We start from the raw sequence: 22,694 nt of genomic DNA on the forward strand, positions 1-22,694 counted from the left end.
TACATGCATTACATAACAACCATAACTACCAAAAAAAAAATAAAATAATAATAATAAACAAAACTAAGCTACTTGCTATTTATTATTATAAATTTATTAATTAATATTATGTATTATTATATATAAATTTATTAATTGATATTGCTATTAAATTATCTAAATAAATGTGTGAATTATTTGAAATTTTAAAAACTGAGTCCAAATTATGTAAAAGAAATGTGGCAACGACGCGCAGTAAAATGCGTCGCTAATTGGCTGAATAGGCGATGAGAGCGTAAGAAGAAGGTGAGCATAAGTTACACATACGTAAATACATATAAGTTGAACGTGCGGTGAGAGTTCAGGTATAGATCTGGTGTTGAGAAAGAGAGGGCAACTACAATACGATATTTGAAAGAATAAGTGAAAGAGAGAAAGCACAACAAAGGGTACCAAGCAAAAAAAGCGCAAGGCAAAGAAAGTTATAGAGGTAAGAGAGAAGAATTTAGTGACATACAAATAAGGAAGAATAAAGATGCGTCCACAACAGAAACAAAACGTGTTACAAACAGTTATATAGGAAGTGTTATGTAACTTGTAAGAAATTCAACTGAAAAATGTTGTATAACACGATGTTGTGTAACTTTTGTTTTCTGTTTTTATAGCAGGTTACATGTTACCCAGAGGTTGTCGGTAAAGATCAAAGGAATTAGATAACTTGGTTGTATAACAAGTTGCAATTGTTTTAAAACAATCGTTATACAACTTTGCTATTTCGTTACCGGTGTGGACGTACCTTAATGCAACTTTCTTTGTTGCTAAGGTAAATGTGTGAAAAAGAGGTGGACAGTAAGATGTGAGCAATAACTAGTGAAGGTTTGGAGAACGCATACTGAGTGCGGTGTGATGTATGGGAGGAATATATGTTTCAAGCAGGCATGCTTAACGAACGAAACGATATCATTTCGTTACGATAATCAACGCTAATAAACGAAACGAAGTCACTTCGTTTCGTTTATTAACGTTAAGAACGTCAAATTAACGTTAATTTGACGACCTTAACGTTAATAAACGAAACGAAGTGACTTCGTTCCGTTTATTAGCGTTGATTATCGTAACGAAATGATATCGTTTCGTTCGTTAAGCATGCCTGGTTTCAAGAATAGCAGCGGTGTCAGTCACGCAAAAGGTAGGTGTAATGTGTGATGTGAGTGTAAAAAACTGGGGATAGATATTGGTAAGGGGATGTGAGACAAATCGAAAATAAGAATGGAAAGAGAGGATGCACAAGAGGTTGAAAAGGGTAACGGGTAGAGCAATCGCAGAAGGGAAAAATAAAGGAAAGAGAAAAGAATGTGTGAAAAAGAAGTTGACGGTGAAATGGTGAGATATGAGGAATAATGTGTAAGGGTGTGAAGAATGGAAGTTGGGTGCGGTGATGGGAGAAATGTGGTTCGATTGAAGAAGGGGTGTCAGTTACAAAAAACGGTGGGGACGTGTGGGGAGAAATATGTTTCGAGAGAAGCCGGGGTGTCAGTTACACAAAAGGTGAGTGTAGTGTGTGATGTGAGTGTTAAAAATTTGGATATATATTGATAAGGGCCAACAGGGAGTGGTGTAAAGTGTGGCGGTTGGGTGTTGCGTTGTTTTGGGTAAATGTGGGGCTAATAGAAAGAGCGGAGTATAGGTGGTGGGGCTTACGAGATAAACAGGGTTAGTGCAGGCGTGTGGCTCCTAGGTGTTTTAGGAAATGATGAGGATTGATGTGTGTCTAGTCTGCTGTGTGTGAGGAGTACAACATGTGGTTATAGTAGTAGGGTTGACAGGAAAACTAGGTTTGAGTTGAGTGTAGGTGATTCATAGGTAATGTGTTGTGGATGGAATAATGCACGTGTTGTATGTTTGGGCAAGTGTTGAGTGGTTGTGTGCTGGACGGGGAAGGGGATTTACTTTGAAGATCGCGGGTATAGGGGATGAGAGTGTATTGTGATAAGTATCTTGAGTGCTGTCCAGAGAATGGGACTTACCTTGAAGTTTTGGTAAATGTGGGGCTATTGGAAAGACCGGCTTGTGGTGTAGGTCGTGCGGCTTACGGGTAAAACAGGGTATCTATTTGCAGGCATGTGAACTGTAAAGTGTTTAGGAAAGCGTATAGGGTGATGGGTGTTTAGTGCGATGTGTGTAGAGTACAACATGTGGTTTTGGTCGTAGGTTTTAGTTGAATGTGTAGGTGACAGGTAATGTGATGTGGATAGCATAATGCATGTGTTTGAAGATTGGGGAAGAGTGTCTTGTGATGAGTGGCTTGTGTGCTGTACGGAGAATGGGGCTTACTTTGAAGGTCGTTTGTGTAGGAGTGAATTGGGATTTGAGTTCTGTGTGCGAGTAGTGAGAAATAGTGTGGGGGATATGTAGGCAGAATGAAGTGGATGTGGATTATAAACAGTTTTGTTTAAAGAAAATTAATGATAAGAGCAAGAACGGAGAATTGAAATTAGTATGAAATGAGGGATGTTGGTTAGGGGATAAGTGATAGGGTATGGAATCTTAGGGGACAGGGGACATGCGATATTTTAGCATGAGTGTATAGAAATGGGTATGGGATAGGGAATATGGATTTAGAAATATGTGATGGTTTATGGGGTTATAGGAGAACGGGAAATTGGGATATGGGAAAGGTAAATTGGGATATGGGTATAAGGTGTAAGTTGAGGGATGGGTTATTATATAGGGGACAGGATAAATCCTAGTAAAAATGCGTAACGTTCGTCGAAAAAATAGGTGGCCTCTCAGTTCTTTCTTATGTCAAGTCTAATTTTATGTCACACCAATATAGCTCGCACGAAACCCAATGGAAACTGCACAATCTATTTTCAACTTCCCTCCTCTCTCTTTCTCTCTCTCTTTTAACATTCTCATCCTTAGCCCAGAAAAGCATTTAACACAAGTTTCGGTATTTGTTGCGCAATATTTTTATGTTCACCAACACATAAATCTAACTAAACGAACGAAAGACAGCAACTGAATAAACCGCACGACTGTCATGAAAAACGATACAGCTTATTGGGCCATATAATGAATGAGAGATTGAGGTCTATGAGGAAGAGAGCGAAAGCTATGCGTGAAAAGAATTTTGGTTAAAGCGTGAGTTTTATGATTGTTAGATCTTATTCGAACTTCAAAACCACGCTACCAATTTTTCCGTAGGCTGAAAGCTTACAGCTTTATTGCCAAACACACAGCAATCAAATATACTGACTATTTCAAGAGCGGAGCTTTCGTCTTAATAGCGGTGTATAGTTTTAGAACTTGTTAATAAAACTTGAAAGTGGCTCAAGCATGAATTATGTTTGAAAATCCTGTATAAGTCCAACAAGAAATCTGTCATAATTACCAATCATTGCGCATTTTTCAGGTTTAAACATATTTGCACTCTGGCAGCACGCTTGGTACTTTCAAGTATATGTAGCTCAATCATACCTCACGATTGACTGCATGCATGAAGTTAGGATTTAAGAAAGCTGCATTAAAAATAGTGTATGAGTATATTTGAAACACCCTGAATATAGGTGGATGATCAAAATTTGCTTGAATGAAAGAAATTGTTTACGCCAGGAGGCCTTAAAATGATTGTCAAAAGCCAAGACTGTTGTTTTTGTCAGAAGAAAAAAGATATTTTCAAGCACCGAAGTTGATCTCATGGCTTTTGAGTGCAGGTTTAAAACCAAGTTTGACAGTTAAACTAAGTTTTACAACTGCATATTGCCTGTTAGACATATGTACATCTTTATTGTTACACTGATTGGAGTTTTAGTGAGTAAAAGTTAAAATTCTGAACACATTAGCTGAATAAAAAGTGCACAAATAATTATTAAATAACAAATACAGACAGTGGTAGTTTAACAAATTCTGCTGTGGTAAGTGGTGAATGTGACCTACTAGAATTTTGTGAAGCTTGCCTCACACGATTTTTCGTCTATGCAATGTCTCTATATTATATCGTTTCTGGCTTTGCGCATCTCTGCTCTATGAAACAAGCGGGTGTATGGTGCTAAACAGCCGCTAAGCAAACGTTGTAGCAACAACAGAGTAAGCTGTTTGGTGTTTTTTTTTTTTTGTTTTGCGTTGAGAGTTAACAGAGATGCGTGCATATATGTATCTGCCTCGTTGCTCAGAAACGATATAATATAGAGACATTGCATAGACGAAAAATCGTGTAAGGCAAGCTTCACAAAATTATAGTAGGTCACATTCACCACTTACCACAGCAGAATTTGTTAAACTACCACTGTCTGTATTTGTTATTTAATAATTATTTGTACACTTTTTATTCAGCTAATGTGTTCAGAATTTTAACTTTTACTCAATAAAACTCCAATCAGTGTATTTCTGTGCTTAAATTATGTTAAAAATTGTGTTAAAGTTTTTGGTGTGGTGAAAGTGACCTACTAGAATTTTGTTACGCTCCGCTGCTTTCCACCGAAGTTCGCGCATGCAATATCTTTATATTCAAAATTTTTTGCCACTACTAAGGTCCTCTTAATAAGAGGGCACTCTCTGTTTGGTATACACGCAAGCCGTCACTTAACTGTTTCATTCACATACTAAACATACGGCACATTAACCACTTTCTGCACAGAAGTTGATATTCAGTTCGATCTGACGCACGCCAGCTAATGTCGGTAGCAACGTAGGCAAACTATTTGCGTGCGTGCTTCATTAAACGCACGTGGTGAAATTTTTGTTTGAGCTTGTTTTGTAAAATGTTTACTCTCTTGTACAACAATGCTTTGCTCTCACAACTGTGCGTTCGTATTTAAACTTTTTGTGTAATTTAAAGAAAAGTTAAAGCATGGAAATAAAATAGTTAAGATTTCTAGAACAACGCTTAGATAAAATTTTTATTTTTCTTTGTAATTATTTAATTTATTTACACTAATCACTCTATTCTATCAATCACAATTATTACTAATAATAATTAATAAAGTAATCAACAATTTTTATTCAAAAAAATAAATAAATGAATAACTAAAATCTTATATGTGCAGTAATTAGTGAAACAAGTTTTTATGTGTTTTTTTTTTAATAGATTATTCGTTAGTTAATTTGTACAGCAAATCTATGCTAAATGAGTAGAAGAAATGTGTCTGAATAAAAAAAAAAAATTAATGTTAATGATAAAAAATAAACGCGATTGAATGTGAAACATTAGAGCATTATATAAAAGCACAACATTAAAAAATTTAAATGATTTAAATTATGCTTTTACATATAGTTGAGTAATTAATTTAGTAATTAGTATTAGTAAGTGAAAAATTTATAAGAAACAACTTTTTTAAGTGAAGCATGGATATTTAATGAAGGCAAAACCAAAACACCAACTTTGAATATTTGATTTTTTTTTTTAATACTTATATAGTAAAATTAAAATTAAAATAATGTCGATGAAATCCACGAAAAAACACAATGCATCGAACAGTAGAGAGAACGAAGCAAACGCTTAGCTAAAGAGAAGTCAAGAATGATGGAGGCACAGGGCATAAGAAGTGGTGAAAACAAAAGAAGTCGTGCAAGCAAAAGAACTGAAGAGCGAACCGATTTTCGCGCAATGTCAGAGAGAGAGAGTGAAGAAACCATTGTGAATTCATACAAGTGGCGAATGTTTAAAAAAAAGTTCACAATAGTAAACGGGATGATGGATCACCTGTTAAATCGCTGTTCGAATGCTTAAGTGATTTGCTCAATAGCGACGAGTGGTATTGCATCACTAACATTTTACATGTTTGCTTAACCAGACGCTCATATTTTCTCTATTAACTAGATTTAAAAAAAATAAAAATAAATAAATATATATTCAAATTTTCTGCACACACTTTTAAAAAAAAAGTTTGTTTGAAACAAAAATGGGGAGTTCATGTCAATTCAATTTATTTACCGTGAGCAAAAAACAAACCTTTTTCCATTCTCTGGCCATACGCGACAGTCATTCTCCTCTCAGTTGGTAGGTATGGCAATGAAGGAATAGAAAGATTTTTCACTTGTATGAATTCACAATGGAAGTAAGCGCTTAGCTAAAAAGAGAAGTCAAGCATAAGGGAGACGTAGAGCATAAGAAGTTATGGAAACAAAAGTACTGAAGAGCGCAGCGATTTTCGTGCAAGAATCCAAAATACAACAAACGTGAAAACGTTTTAAAAATGCCAAGCTAGAAAAATTTTTTTTATAACTAATGAGAAAAAGAGAAGGACTGGTAGGTAAAAGAGAAAGCAAAGAGCAAGGGTTGGCAAGAGTGAAGTACGATGACTTCGAAAGAAGGAGAGGAAATAGAAAAGTGATTACTAAAGTAATATATGTAGAATGAAGAATGGAGATGTTGTAGAAGAGAATTTGACCAAAGAGAGAGAATGAAGAATGGAGATGTGAAAAGCAATAATTTAACAAGAGAGCATAGAGAATGAGAAAAGTTAGCTGGTTTGAATAAAGCAATAAGCGAAGAGATTGAAGAAAGTAATGGAAGGAGCAAAAATGTGTAGAGTAAAAAGACGTCGTGGGTAAAGAGCGTAAAGTAAAATACAAATTGATACCCAGTAGTAAGAGTGTAAAAAAATTAAACTTATAAATTCAGTCGGGAAACTGCAATACAAAAAACAAAAAACAAAAAAAATTCATACCAAAAAATTTAAAGGTAATATTTTTGGATGTTGAAGAATTTCTTTAATATATATTTATCTACACTCACAAAAAAAAAAAAAAAAACAATTAGCTAAAGAGAGCCAAGTAACTACTGACTGAAAATAAAAAAATTTAAATAAAAAAATGCAGTAATAGAACAAAAATTGCAAAAGACCATCAGCAACAAAAACAACTAGCCTAAGTGCTTACAAAAAGTAACTGTACTGTAAGCAACAAAGCTCTAACAAAGTGAAATTTGGCAACAATGCATTAGTAAATTTACTACAACACACATGCCATCATTGCATACTTAGTAGCTATGTAGTATAAGAGATGAAAAGATGAGAGAATTCTGAACAACAATTTTTAACAAAACAGCCAAAATAGTGAGATTTGGCAGCAAGGTGAAATTTGGCAACAGAGCAGTGTTATGCTGCTATACACAGCAATGTAGTAACATAGCTTGTCAGCAAGATATAACAACGAAGAAAGCCACTACTGAATTGGAGTATAAGCGCCAAAAGCTGTCAGCAATGTCTCATAATAAGTCTTACCTTCAGACATGGAAAATAGCATTATAATGGCAAAAGCGGCAAATTTGCAACAAGGCTGCAGTTAACTGAAATGTGGTAGCATTGCTTAAGTGTCTCGCACGAATAACGGCGCTGAAGTAACTGTATATATATGTATGTATATATAAAGGCACCAACGAAGCGAAGATAAATTCAGCAACAATGCTTTAATGGTGAAACCAGCATGGCAACATAGCATTATAGTATAAGTTAGAACTACGCGAGCGCTGAATAAAATGAATCTAAGAATTCATTACGACGCAAAATCATAAGCTGGCAACTGAAAATTGGTAGCCATGCCGAAGAGCAGAGAAATATGGCAACAAGACAGTATCCAATAGGAAAAATCCGGTGGGAAAGGAGTTGAACAACTGGATAAAAATTTGAACCACTACTGAAAAAGTAGAAGTGTAACTTCTTAAGCCGAAAATATAAGAAAAGAATTCTTTGCGATGCAAAATTATAAGCTGAAAACTGACACACATGCTATTGTGTAGAGAAATTTGGCAACAAGGCATCAATCAGTTTGCAATAGCAAGCAACTAGTGGGAAAGGAGTAGCAGAGATGCAAAAACCACTTGAACCACTAAAAGCGATTGCTGAATAGAATTATAAATAGTAAAAATAATCGAGTTTTCCGTACATATATGGAGAACTGATGTCCGAAATTTTGCACGGAATCCCGCAAAAGTGAATTGAAATAGAAAAGGATGATTCTCCGATAAGCTTTGAGTTGCAAATGCGGGTATAAAGTAGGGCGCAAACCTCTGCATTCTAAGACCGGATCCAAAAGTTCGCCATTTTTGTGAAAGCTACCGAGATAGCTATGTTCCAGTAAACTTTCCAGAGATCTCAATAAAGAGTGATCAAGAGCCGCACTGAAAATAAGAGCAATTCGAGCGCGGCCAAAATAGCAGCGCGAGTGTGTCAATAACCCTAAGATCTCTTCCACACTTATCGGAATGATATGTTGATATGGTACATTTTTACGAGCAATGGCAGTGTTGAGAATATTGTACAAATGTATGTCAAGAAATGCGAGCACTTAACTTCGAACATGCAGCGGTTATGCTATTCCGACAAATATTTTAGGTAGTGGGAAAGAGAAACGTGGCAAGTGTGTTTAATTCATGGGTCACCAAAAGTTAGCATACGCAATAAGATCACAATTGTGCTATGGAATGCAGAGCTCTCTAGTTTAATTCAACTGCTGAGAATAGTGCATGAAAAAAAATGGGAGCGCATGATCTCAACACGCAACGTCTATGGTATTTCAGCAAATTTTACAGCTATGAGTAATGAGAAGAGCAGCGTTAAAAATAGGTGCAATTCGAATATTGAGAAGACAGTAAGCAGTGGGTTATACTTATGCAGATTTGACAGAGTTTTGATCTAGAGCAAACGTCGGCTAACACTGAAACAACTGTTCGCACTCAATTCACACATATTCTTATTTTCTGTCGTTTTGTAGTCGCTGATCATTTGGCGCAGTGACATCGATTGTGTGCGTCGCTCGCAATATTGACGAATGTTGTTCATATGATGCATCAAGTTATGTGCGCGATCATCGCGCTCTCACTAACACATCTGGATTTTCATTTTGCCGACGTCTGATCTAGAGCCTGGATCTTCAAAAATGTTATGTGATTGCCCTCTCGCATACGCAATCAGAGCACAATTTTGTTGACTACTGATGTAGACTGCAAGCGAGTCGTAAAAAGCATTAAAAGTGAGTGCACTGCATAGTGCCGTTTCGCCAAGTTTTCGACGTAAAAGCAAGGCTAAGAAACATTAGTTCTTTAGGCTAACACACAACAGCCTTTCTATTTCGTTCGCCAATCTAGTTCCAGTGGGTGCAATGCGAGTATTGTTTAGAGAGCACTCCAAGTATGGCTTAAGCACCTAATGCTCTGTTAGACAACGAACGTGCTGATGCTTCAGCTAATTTTCTTAACCATTGTTTCGGCAAGTTTTCGACGTTGAATCAATGCAAGGGAACATTAGCTCTTAAGTTTAACACAATGGCTTTGTTGTTTTGTCAGACATACTAGCTCGAAGTGAGTACAATGCGAGTATTGAATTGAGAGCATTGCAGGTATGGCTTAAGCACCGAATGATCTTTGCTTCAACATAGAAATTGATAGAGTGAGACAACGGCCGTGATGTTGCTTCTGCGCCAGATTTTCTTAACCACATGAGTAATATGTAACATTTTTAGCAAACGCAATTACAGTAAACAAAGTTTAAGCACAGTTTCAAACCGATGCGCTATGCGAGAGCCAGTTTGTTTTTGTTCCTGTAAGTGGCTGACTTTGCTCCCAGGCGGTTTGAAACTGTGCTGAAATTGAAATTTTATCTATTCTCTATAAATTCTTTACGTACAACTTAAATACATTTACTAAATATTTATTCAAATCATACATAAACAGTTGCAAATTTAGCTTAGTAATCAACAAAACAAAAATATTTACGAATTACGCATATTAGATGCGATTTTTTTTTTCAAATTAAGCCACTACACATATGTCATATAGGTTTATAGTTATGTAAGCAAATATTTTTGTATAAGAAGTGTTCTAATAAAGAAACAACAACAATTTGACATGGAAAATGCTCAACACATTCATTGTTCATTATATATTTATCATTATTCAAATCATACATATACATATATACGCACAAAATGAAAGTAATCATTAAACATTACAAATAATTTGCAAAAAGAAATATAAACAGAATTTATAAAATTAATTAACTTAACATAATTACATAATACATGTTAAATATTTACGCCGCTATATTCTAATAACGACACGAAATCACAATGCAAACAAAAATAAAACGAAACATTACCATTGTCCATTACCTTGAAATAAACCCAGTAAACTATGAAACGAGAGACAGAATATATAAAAAGTTATGCAATAGAAAGAAATGGAGATCGTACAAAAGAGGCTGCTGTTTAAAAGAAAAAACATAAAAGAAACAAACCACATTAATTAGTCGGATGCTGCTACTCATATGAAAAAAAAAAAATGGTGAAAATAGGCAACAAAGCATAAATAAATGAACATAGCTACAAATATTTTGCACAACACTGTGTGAAAATGTACAACCGTAACGTAAAATAACTCAAAACAAACTCAAATCCAAATGCAATAAAAATAAATTTAAAAAGGTGTTTGTCTTGGATTGTGCTTGCAGCAATGCAGGGTTAATGCGACAGTTAAGCGGCAAACGTGCAAGAATGTGAGAGAGCAACTGAAAGAGAAAAAGGTGTACGCGTGCTAAAAAAGGAGAGCGTATAAGCTGAATAGGTATGCATAGAGCAGCAAAGAAACTGCTTGAAGGCGAAGAAACGTAAGTCATTTGAGTTGAGTTAAGAGTGCAGAACGATGTTGGGTGGGGGATAAAATGTAAATAAACCGGCAGGCAATGACAGAAATGTCAAAATATTAAGAGATTTATAAAAGAGAGATGTAAAGTATGGGCAGAATGGCCAACATGGGGGGAAAATGAAAGATGATTGGCAAGCGAAGGACGAGGCGCGATGCAAGTTAGAGAAAATAATTGAGAAAGAAAAAGAAAGAAAAACGGGAAAAAGTGGGTAAGAATAAAGAACGAGAAAGAGAGAGTATGAAACCGATGAAAGTGATCGAGGAAAGGATTACAATGAAGCACGAAAGCGTAAATATAAGTAGAAGAAAGGAGGGTAATGAAGGAGGGTAATGAAGAATGGAAGCTTAATGATAAGTAGATAAAAATCACATTGACGGTAGAAAAGCAAATGGAAAAACTTAGAGCAAGAAGAAGAAAGCGGTGTTGAAGATTTGTCTGATGAGGGTGATTAAAAAGGAGGGTAATGAAGAATGGAAGCTTAAAGATAAGTAGATAAAAATCAGATTGAAGGAAGAGAAGCAAATGGAAAAACTTAGAGGGAGAAGAAGAAAGCGATGTTGAAGGTTAGTTTGAGGAGAATGTTTGGTAGTTATAAATACATATATGTAACTGAAGTGAGATAATGATACGTGGGGATGTGTGACAGAGAGGAAAGGAAAATAAAACTGAAGAGAGCGATATATGTAAGTAGAGAAGGAAAAGGAAACGAGCGAGAACTGAGATGAAGTAGAGTCAGAGGAAGCAAACAAAACTTCAAGTAAAGCTTGTGGAGAAAATGTCAAAGTTATGAAAGCGACAGTGGGAGAAGATGATAAAGAGTCGAGAAGGAAAAGTAAACGGTAGAAAACTGAGATAAATTAGAGGCAGAGGAAGAAGACAGAGCACCAGGGAAAGCTTGTGGAGAATGTGACAAAGTTTTGAAGGAATGGGAAAAGACCGTAAAGGGAGGAGGAAATATGGAAAAGGAAATGAGATTATCTGTAAGCAGTGAATGAGGAAGATTAGAGAAAGTAATGGTGGACTCACAGCTCGTACTCGTTATAAATTGTGTTAACATAAACCATTATTTTTCACGCACTGTGCGAGAAGAACAAGAAAGAAGAAAGTATGACGAAAAAAGAAATTTAACAACATAATGGGTGCTTCAAACTGAGAATATTGAGTGTACGAGTATGCAAAATAAGCATAAAGATTAACGAGCTAATGCGACAAGCGCTACCAACTACATAATAGGCGGGTATTTGCAAAATTCTTAACTAGAGCATAGTTTATGTAGACCATGGGTCTAAAAAATTGTAACAAAGGCAGACCGCTGGGAGTAAATTAAGTTGGTTTCAAAATGTACACTTTTTTCATATTAATTGTATGAATGAAAAATCTACTTTCAAAACTAACACTTACTGAGTACAGCGCCTGGTCTAGATTAAGCACTCTCAATAGGGCCACACCAAAAGTCGTGACAAATGAGCAAACAAACTGCAGCCTAGAATAAGAAAAAAGTGGTCATACGCGGAAATATCGGAAAATATGGTTATCAGAAAGAGATTTGATACTACTTTGTCGAATATTAAAAGGTGCTGACTTTGCGTGTCTAGATATTTCCGTGTCTGACAACTCTATTGGAAGTACTTGCATATTTTCGAGGTTAGCGCTTAAGCTTTTAGAAGGGGCTATTAAGGTGTGAACATTCCAATGAGAGCAATGCAGTGAAGGTACAGCGGTAGGTGAAAGAAGTTTAGAGGAGGTGATTGCAAAGAGTTGAAACTGATAAAGGGAAGAAAAATGGAGCTGAAGAGTGTTTCGATGATGAATGTGAGAATGAGAGGAAAAGTGGAGAGGATGTAAGGAAAGTTATATGAAAGAACAGGAAGAAGGTAAGAACGTAGAAAAAAAGCGGTTATTAATATTAATGGCGAAGCTAAAGGAAGTTATGCTGAGAAAGAGAATATTATGTTGATGAAGTTAAGTGAAGCTTGAAGACAGTTGAAAGAGAAAGGATGAAAAGCAGAATATGCGAGTAGTTTGTTAATCATGCTGAGGAGAAATATGTAGGTAACAACAAGAAGTAGAAAAGTTAAGATTTTATGATTTCAGCTATATAAAATATGCGTTGACTACATAGATCAATAAAAGACGCTGAATAACTTTGACATATAACATAATCAGCTTAGGAAACACTTAAAAGAGACTATTAGTATTTAAGTTTACTGGACATACAAGTTAGAACAAAAAATGTGAACAAATAAAGAGGCTGCTGGATATGTTATACAACAACAACGGTATACATATATATGGTATAACTTCAATGCTGATGCATAAAAAAAAGAAGAAGAAAAAACAATAAAAATACTGTGCTACTAAGAACTATGAACAGTTTTATTGAAACAATAAAAAATCAACAAGATTATATGAATAAAACAAACAGTACAAATAATGTGCTAAAAAGAACAAAAAAACAAAAAATATAAAAAATTGTGATCGGCAAGGAATTCAAAGGGGCATTTAAAAAAAACAACAACAATAAAAAAATAAAAATTAAGATAACAACAATAAAGCAAAAACAACAATAAACTAAAAGAAAAAAACAATAGACAAAAACCAACAACAAATGAAAAACAATAACGAACAAAAACGGAACTACAACCAAAACAACTGTTCTACAAAGTAAAAAAAAAACTATTTTAACATTAAATTACAAGAGTAAAAAACAATACAAAAGATAAAAAAACAATGCTATGTCATCCTATATACATAAATAAACAACAAAGATATTGCTAAACAAAGATCATGGGACAATGAGAAAATAAAGCTACATATTTAAAACAAAAACCAAGGAATAACAACTTTGATTTTGCTCAACGAAGATCATGGAGCAATGAAAACACAAAGGGCACAATCTACATAAAACAAAAAAGATTTTGCTCAACGAGGATCATGGGGCAATGGAAACCAAAAGAATACAATCTACATAAAACAAAAAAGATTTTGCTCAACGAAGATCATTAATAAATATAGTTTCAAAAAAAAAATAAAAAATAAAAGAAAAAAACCATAAAAAAAGAAATATATTTTATTAACACAACCCAGATTTTGCTCAACGAAGATCATTGGGTAATGGATAAATATAGATTTTAGAATAGGAATAAGATTTTGCTCAACGAAGATCATGGGGCAAAGATTAAATATAGTTAATAAGATAAAAAATCAACAGTAAGAAAAAAATAAGAGGAAAGGAATAAGTCGACTGACTACCTAAAAACTTTTCCCCCACAAGATACATATGTATAATATACATATATTGTATATATTTAAAAACTTCATATAACTAAAACTTTGCAGTAGTTCTATTAAAATAAACTACTCAAGTAAAAATACAAATTTAAAAAATTTAAAAAGTAGAAAGTAACAAACCAAACTTACCAAGAAAACAAAGATATCTCAATACAATGACGATAGAAAAAAAAATTATGACAAACAAGAGCGGATAAGTATAAGATAAAGATAACAAAATGAAGGAGACAACAACGGAAAAAGCAGAAAGGATGACAAATAGAACAAACAAACTAAAAAAGCAACAGAAGAAGGAATAGAAGAGAAAACCCTAAAAAAAAAACAATACGAAACAAAACTTGAGAGGAAAGGAATAAGGCGATTACTTAAAAGCTTTTCCACAAAATATACAAATGTATAACATACATATACATTGTATATATGTATGTATTTAAAAAATTCATATAAGAAAACTTTGCAGTAGTTCACTGAAAAAAAAGTAGGCAATTGAAAATACAATTTAAGCAATTTAAAAAGTAAACGGTGAAGCTGATAAGTTTAAGATAAAGATAACAAAATGAAGGAGACAACAACAGAAAAGCAAAAAGGATGGAAACTAGAACAAACAAACTAAAAAAACTAGATTTTGCTCAACGAAGATCATGAATAAATATAAATTAAAACAAAAAAAAAAGAAAAGATATTGCTAAACGAAGATCATGGGGCAATGACAAAAAAAAATGAAATATATTTCATTAAAACAACAAAGATTTTGCTCAACGAAGATCATGGGGCAATGACAAAATGTAGTTAATAAACCAAAAAAAAGCAACAGCAGAAGGAATAGAAGAGAAAACTCTAAAAAGAAAACAATACGAAACAAAACGAAACAAAAGAAAAGGAATAAGGCGATTACTTAAAAGCTTTTCCACAAAATTTACAGATGTATAACATACATATACATTTTATATATGTATTTAAAAAATTCATATAAGTGAAACTGCGGTAATTCAATGAAAAAAAAAAACTACGCAATTAAAAATACAAATTTAAAAAAATTTAAAAAGTGGAAAGTGAAAAAACCGAACTTACCAAGAAAACAAGGACAACTCAATACATTGACGATAGAAACAAAGTGTAACGAATAAAAAGAGGCGTGCTTTTTGACAGTTGGATCTTTCCAATTGTCGTTAAAGTAGGCGCTCTTTTATGACAAAAAAAAAAAAACAAAACAAAACACAACATTAAAATGAGTTAGTAATAGGACTTGAAGTAGATGAATTTTCAGTTCCATTGAGATGGAAGAAGAATATTAGGTAGTGATGAAGACAGGTGTGAAGAGTTGAAGTTATGAAAAATAGGACGGCCAAATATAAGCTAGAAAGAGAATGCTTCGAAACGAAAAAAAAGTAAGCAAGAGAAGATGAGTTTAAATGTCAAGAAGCTTGATATTAGAGCTAATTTAAAACAAGAAACGGTTTCAGCATGATCTTTGAGGTAAACGAAAATCTACCAATAATATACTTACATATAATATTGCATATAATTTTTAAGATTACGTGAGTGCTATGCTTATGTAAGAGATATCAGATGACAAAGAATTCAAATGAGTTTAAATATTCACAAAAAATTTGTATACAAATAAAAAATTTAAATATGCTAATACGCTAACCAAGAAAAAAAAAAAAAGCAGAGCGTGAGTGAGCATGACGACTTTTACGCCCTCACTTTATCTTGCACGTTATTGAATGAGTTTTTATAGGCGGGAAAGCCTTGCGGTCGGACTTACATTGTTTTTAAATTCTTTGTATGGACATAAGTTTTACTGCATTAATATTTCACTTCACTGTTTTTTAGCAAAGACACAACCCGAGCAGTATATGCGCACAGTGGCGTAGCAAGGCCGTCACACACAATGAAGGCTAGCGAGTGGTAAACACCCCGTATTGTTGTATAAAATTGCTCTTTTAGGCATCTCGAAACACAATAAAAGTAGCTATCGTTTACTGGTATACGGTTTTGACATTTTCAGTGAGCTTCGTGCGCACAAGCACTTTAAGCCAGAAGAGAGTTGTTCAAATTTTAGTCATTGAAACTTGAAGCAAAAAAATTTCGATCAAAGTGATTGTCGCTTTTACTGGAACAATTTTCAAAATATGTGGCCTATTAGCGAGGTAAAGAATATGTTTTTTTGATATTGAAGCTAATAGGCAACAAAACCATTTTTTTGAAAACGACTCTACAAAGAGGTAGGCTAGTCAGTTTGATTGAAGAGTTAAGTGACGGGAGTGAGTTGAACAAATTTTGATTCAAAAATCGAACTCTCAGTGGAGTGAACTTTAAAAAGCTGTGTTGCGATCTATCGGATACATAAATACTATATATTTTTTTATAATAAAACTGATAGTAGGCAATACAATTTTTTAAACACAACTCTACAGAAAAGTAATAGGTACATATGGAATCAGTTTGGCCAGCAATTGAACGATAGGATGACTTGGAAAACTGGAGCCGTGCTCTCAGTGGAGTTTTCTTTATTTTTTGACATTGCTGCTAAGGGTCGATAAAAAAAGCTTTTTGAAAACGATTATACAGAGAGAGAGAGATAGAGAGAGCGTTAGCTATCTTGGGACACATGCACAGGAGAAGATGTGGATTGTCGTGCTTTGATAAACAAAATAGATGAATTTTTTTCGTCATAAAAACCCCTTTCCTCACTCTCGTAAAAATATGGACCGCTTAGTGGAATATTATCCTATAACGGCTGCCGTTTCAAAAACGCTCTATCTCAGAAAGCATATTTCAGAATCTGTTTCAAAAACGCCCACTCTCAGAATTCGGTTGAAAAGTGCCCGATCTTATAATTTGTTTCAAAAACGACCTATCTGAGCTCAAGCTCAATGCAGCTTGACATTACCAATAGCGTTTAGGAACAAGATTTTGAGTTAGGGCGTTGTTCTGCCGAGGTCTGAGATAGGGCGTATTTGCAACAAATTCTAAAAGAAAGCGTTATTCAAACTTTTCTGGAATAGGGCGTTTTCGAAACGGCCGCTGGGATAGGGTAATATTCCATTCAGCAGTCGATATGTTTTAGGACATGTTTCTCATGAATCACTGGTATTAAGAATTTCTGAACTTTTTCAAAAGCTGGTATGGGAATCAATGTATTTATTCCAACTAATACCAGAATTTCACTCCTAAAAAAAAAAATTAAAATTGTCAAACAATGCTGACCGTTATAAAAAAATTTGGGTAAACATAAATGATTATGCACGGGGCATTGGCCCTCTTCGCGCTACCTGCATTAAGTTACATAAGTCTATGCACAATCCTCGACACAAACCATAATTCAACTGCAACCTGCACAAATAGGGTGACTCAAAAGAGCAAACAAATGAGCTAGAAAAAAATAAAGAAAAGTGTAAGAAAAGGAATAAGGCGATTACTTAAAAGCTTTTCCACAAAATTTACAGATGTATAACATACATATACATTTTATACACAATGAAGGCTAGCGAGTGGTAAACACCCCGTATTGTTGTATAAAATTGCTCTTTTAGGCATCTCGAAACACAATAAAAGTAGCTATCGTTTACTGGTATACGGTTTTGACATTTTCAGTGAGCTTCGTGCGCACAAGCACTTTAAGCCAGAAGAGAGTTGTTCAAATTTTAGTCATTGAAACTTGAAGCAAAAAAATTTCGATCAAAGTGATTGTCGCTTTTACTGGAACAATTTTCAAAATATGTGGCCTATTAGCGAGGTAAAGAATATGTTTTTTTGATATTGAAGCTAATAGGCAACAAAACCGTTTTTTTGAAAACGACTCTACAAAGAGGTAGGCTAGTCAGTTTGATTGAAGAGTTAAGTGACGGGAGTGAGTTGAACAAATTTTGATTCAAAAATCGAACTCTCAGTGGAGTGAACTTTAAAAAGCTGTGTTGCGATCTATCGGATACATAAATACTATATATTTTTTTATAATAAAACTGATAGTAGGCAATACAATTTTTTAAACACAACTCTACAGAAAAGTAATAGGTACATATGGAATCAGTTTGGCCAGCAATTGAACGATAGGATGACTTGGAAAACTGGAGCCGTGCTCTCAGTGGAGTTTTCTTTATTTTTTGACATTGCTGCTAAGGGTCGATAAAAAAAGCTTTTTGAAAACGATTATACAGAGAGAGAGAGAGAGAGAGCGCGTTAGCTATCTTGGGACACATGCACAAGAGAAGATGTGGATTGTCGTGCTTTGATAAGCAAAATAGATGAATTTTTTTCGTCATAAAAACCCCTTTCCTCACTCTCGTAAAAATATGGACCGCTTAGTGGAATATTATCCTATAACGGCTGCCGTTTCAAAAACGCTCTATCTCAGAAAGCATATTTCAGAATCTGTTTCAAAAACGCCCACTCTCAGAATTCGGTTGAAAAGTGCCCGATCTTATAATTTGTTTCAAAAACGACCTATCTGAGCTCAAGCTCAATGCAGCTTGACATTACCAATAGCGTTTAGGAACAAGATTTTGAGTTAGGGCGTTGTTCTGCCGAGGTCTGAGATAGGGCGTATTTGCAACAAATTCTAAAAGAAAGCGTTATTCAAACTTTTCTGGAATAGGGCGTTTTCGAAACGGCCGCTGGGATAGGGTAATATTCCATTCAGCAGTCGATATGTTTTAGGACATGTTTCTCATGAATCACTGGTATTAAGAATTTCTGAACTTTTTCAAAAGCTGGTATGGGAATCAATGTATTTATTCCAACTAATACCAGAATTTCACTCCTAAAAAAAAAAAAAAATTAAAATTGTCAAACAATGCTGACCGTTATAAAAAAAATTGGGTAAACATAAATGATTATGCACGGGGCATTGGCCCTCTTCGCGCTACCTGCATTAAGTTAAGTCTATGCACAATCCTCGACACAAACCATAATTCAACTGCAACCTGCACAAATAGGGTGACTCAAAAGAGCAAACAAATGAGCTAGAAAAAAATAGTGAAAAGTGTAAGAAGTAAAACCACTAAAATGCATTTATGAAATAAACAAAATAAAAAACGAAAATTGATATTTACAGAAGACACAAAAACCCCGTAGGCCAACAAAAGTAATCCAAGCGCTACCATACATACAAAAAAAAAAAGAAGAAGAGAAAAGAATACAAAAAAGCATGCAAACAAATTTTAAATAAAACGAAGAGCGAGTACTGAATAAGCATTTCCATATCCCAAAAAACTTAAAATAAACCATACCAAAAAATACAAAAACTGTACTGAAATTGACACCAAAAAATCCCACTTAGCAAAAATTTACAACAAAACTGTGAAATATGAGAAAATAGCATAAAAAGTTTAAAAGTTAAAAAAAAAGAACTAAACCAATTTGAAGTAATAATAAAAATCATAATTCAAAGACAAGTAAATAGAGGAAACTGCAAAAGCGTAGCATATATTACAAGCAAAAGCAGGAGTCAAATAAATTAAAAAAAAAAGTTTTAACCCAAAATTCAGTAAAGTCACAAAAATTCGAAAATTAATGCAGCTTCCAATTAAATAATTTATTAGATTTTAGCAGCATAAGTGTTTATTATTATTAGACGAAGAAAATTAACAAATCGTATATGTGGTAGAAATTCAGCAATGAAGCGCAAACATTTAAGTTTTAGTTGTTTTTCAAAAAAAGAAAAAAAAAAAAACAAGAAAATGGTATCTACAGTTTGCAATTTGCACATATGTTTTGTTTTTTTTTTTTTTCATATATATATTTGTAGATTTTTATTAATTAAAATACATATATAAATATATATATATATTTTTTTTAAATTAGCATATATATATATATATATATATATTAAATGTGCGATATGTAACAGAAAAATAAAAAACCAAATGAGAGACCAAAACAAAGAGAAAACATAAATTTATATACTTATTAATTTATATATACATATATATAAATATATCTATACAAAAAGTAATATATATATATAGCGTAGTCATAATAAAATTATCTATTTGTAGTTTTTAAGCGCCAATGAGCCACCCTGTAGCGCATGACGTGCGCACAGTGGCGTGCGTTGCAAAAAAACGGCGCAAACTATTTTATTTTAAGAAAATAACGAAAACCAAATAAGAATGAAAAACAAGAACAAAATAGTGTGTAGTAAAATGAAATATGCATACAAAAAATCAAATTTATATACATCAATAAATATATATTTACTATAAAATTCTATATAATTTACTCGCTACAACATATATACTTAACAATAATAAAAAAACAGTTTCATGTTTCTCTTAAATGTTAAAAAAACACATAAAGCAAATAATGCAAAAATTAAATAAATGCAATACAAACAACAACAAACCAGAAGTAATGCAAAGGTAATGCAAAAAAACAGGTGAACGAAATATACAATATGCATATATAGAAATTGTGTGTGCAATAGATAAAAAATATATATATATATATATACTTAAATATATATGATACATATTTACGTATAACGGTACTCGTACGCGTTTGTGTTCTATCGAAAAAACGAAAAAATTTAAGTAAACGGGTGCTTAGAAAATTGAATTTCAGTATTTATTAAGCTAATACGCTCTGAAATGACTGTCTAAGAGAAAGAGTGAGAACAAATAAAGAAAGATAAAGTGAGCGTAATATAAGAGAGCGTTAGATTGTGTAATAGCAGACAAGGTAGTGACGTACGGAATGTGTATGAAGTATGACAAGTAAAAACATTGAAAAAGTAACAATATCATATAAATATGAATGCACGAAAGCAAAGCAGTTAAGCGTAAAAAAACGTAAAATAATGAAAGTATTAGTTATAAGCTTGAAAAAAAAAAAAAAAAAAAATATACATATATGCTGTAAGTTTAATTTATATCTCATTCCAACTTTGCAAAACGTTTGCACTTAAATAATTGCGTAATTACTTCAATTAGACAAAACATCAACAAAAAAAATTTGAAGCATTTACGTTTTAAACAAAATTATATATTTAACGTCTGTTGGCTTGACCTGTTGAAAACTGTGTACTTCAGCAGTTTTATGAAACAATTATTTATACATACATATACTTATATATTAAGTAAGTAATTAAATAAAAGTAGTAATTAAAAATAAAATGAATTATTTGTGTTTAGATTTTATGCTTATAAAAATAAACACAACAAACATACGCATATATACTTAATGGTAATTGATTACGCAAGTAAATACATATTTACTTTAATTACACATATTTACGTACATAACAGCATACTTATATAATTGATTATAATGACCGTTTAATTTAAGTACACACATATATTAATGCATGATATAACTCTACATATTGATTAGTTAAGTAAATGACTGCAGTAAAAAGCAAGCAAAACATAATTTTCTTAAGCATATTTATTAAAACAGTAATGCAAAGTAATTTTAACACTTTAGCAAGTAATGCAATATTTCATTTACCAAATACTAAACGTATTATAACTGCAAAGACGTGTGCAACAACATAACGCACATTCTACATGCACACAAAAACGATGTTAATAACTCTTGCTGCTAGGATGTAATGCTAAGGCAATTGCATTACTTTTAATATAATTTATAATGTTTTTAGTGAATAGGCATGCGCAACATCATAACGCACCAATATACCTTCACACAAAATGATGAACAACCTTTGCTGGCAAACTGTAATGCTAAAGCAGTTGCATTACTTCTAATATAATTTGTAATGCTTTGAAATACACAAAAATATATTTATGTAAACATTTATGCATTAGTATGAAATTAATTTTTAAAAACTTGCTGTGTATTTAAGGATTTATATATTGTATTTACTTAAAGCTATTGATTACTAATTGCATTACTTAATAATTACTTTCAATAATAAAACAAACAGGTATGTATAACTAATCAGAAAACAATATACAAAAGCAAAATATTTGAAAATAAAAATAGCAGCAAAATATAATTAGTTACAACAATAAAATAAAACAACAAGTAATGCTAAATAACTATATAAATAAATATATATATATATATAAATGTTTATTGTTGAAATAAATGTGAACCCAATCTAAACAAATAAGTAGTAGATAATAGCTTGAAGTATGACTTAAAAAAAATCAATAACATTGCAAACATTGTGACAAAACTGCCGGCGTAAAAAAAGTGCTAGAATAAATAAATTGCAACAACAACAGCAAAAGATAAGAAAAGTTCCAAAAGAAACAAATACAAATACAAAAAAAATTCGTAAGCTGCAAAAACATCTAACAACAAAAAAAAAAAAAAAAAAATCTCAAAAAAATCAAACGTACTAATTGTAGAAACGCATGGTTGCTTTTTGTGTAGCAGAGCGCGTACAAAGAGTGCGCAAGAATGTGAAAATGCGTGTAAGGTGAGCGCATGCATTTAGTTTAGTAACGTTCGAAAGTGACGAGCGTTAAAAGCTTGACATGACAACTGCAAAGTGACAACTTCTATGATCTGCCAAAATGGCACTAAAATTATAACTACCACTTCCTACCCTACTTCTAATTTTCTCCAACCTTTCCCACATGTGCATACGCTCACTTTCTCACACACTCTATTGTTCACACACTCTGTCGCACAAAAAAAACATGTGTTTCGCACAGTGACAAATGTTCGTATGTAAGTCACTTAAAAAAATACCCAAACAAGTAAAATAAAGTTGTGAGTAAAATTAACGCATAAATATAGCATACAAAATACATAAAAAAAAAAAAACATTACATACATAAACACATACAAATACAAAATTTATACAAA

At 33.0% G+C, this 22,694-nt stretch overlaps 1 long non-coding RNA gene across 1 annotated transcript; it reads left to right on the plus strand.

Annotated features, from left to right (window-relative positions):
• Positions 1-1,070: 1,070 nt before the first annotated feature.
• On the plus strand, positions 1,071-22,694 carry LOC137249455 (uncharacterized). The gene is made up of 2 exons (XR_010952386.1): positions 1,071-5,631; positions 5,664-22,694. It is a non-coding gene; the product is annotated as an uncharacterized lncRNA (long non-coding RNA).

This window comes from Eurosta solidaginis, chromosome 4 (assembly GCF_040869045.1).
Source record: "Eurosta solidaginis isolate ZX-2024a chromosome 4, ASM4086904v1, whole genome shotgun sequence".
Lineage (NCBI taxonomy): Eukaryota > Metazoa > Arthropoda > Insecta > Diptera > Tephritidae > Eurosta > Eurosta solidaginis.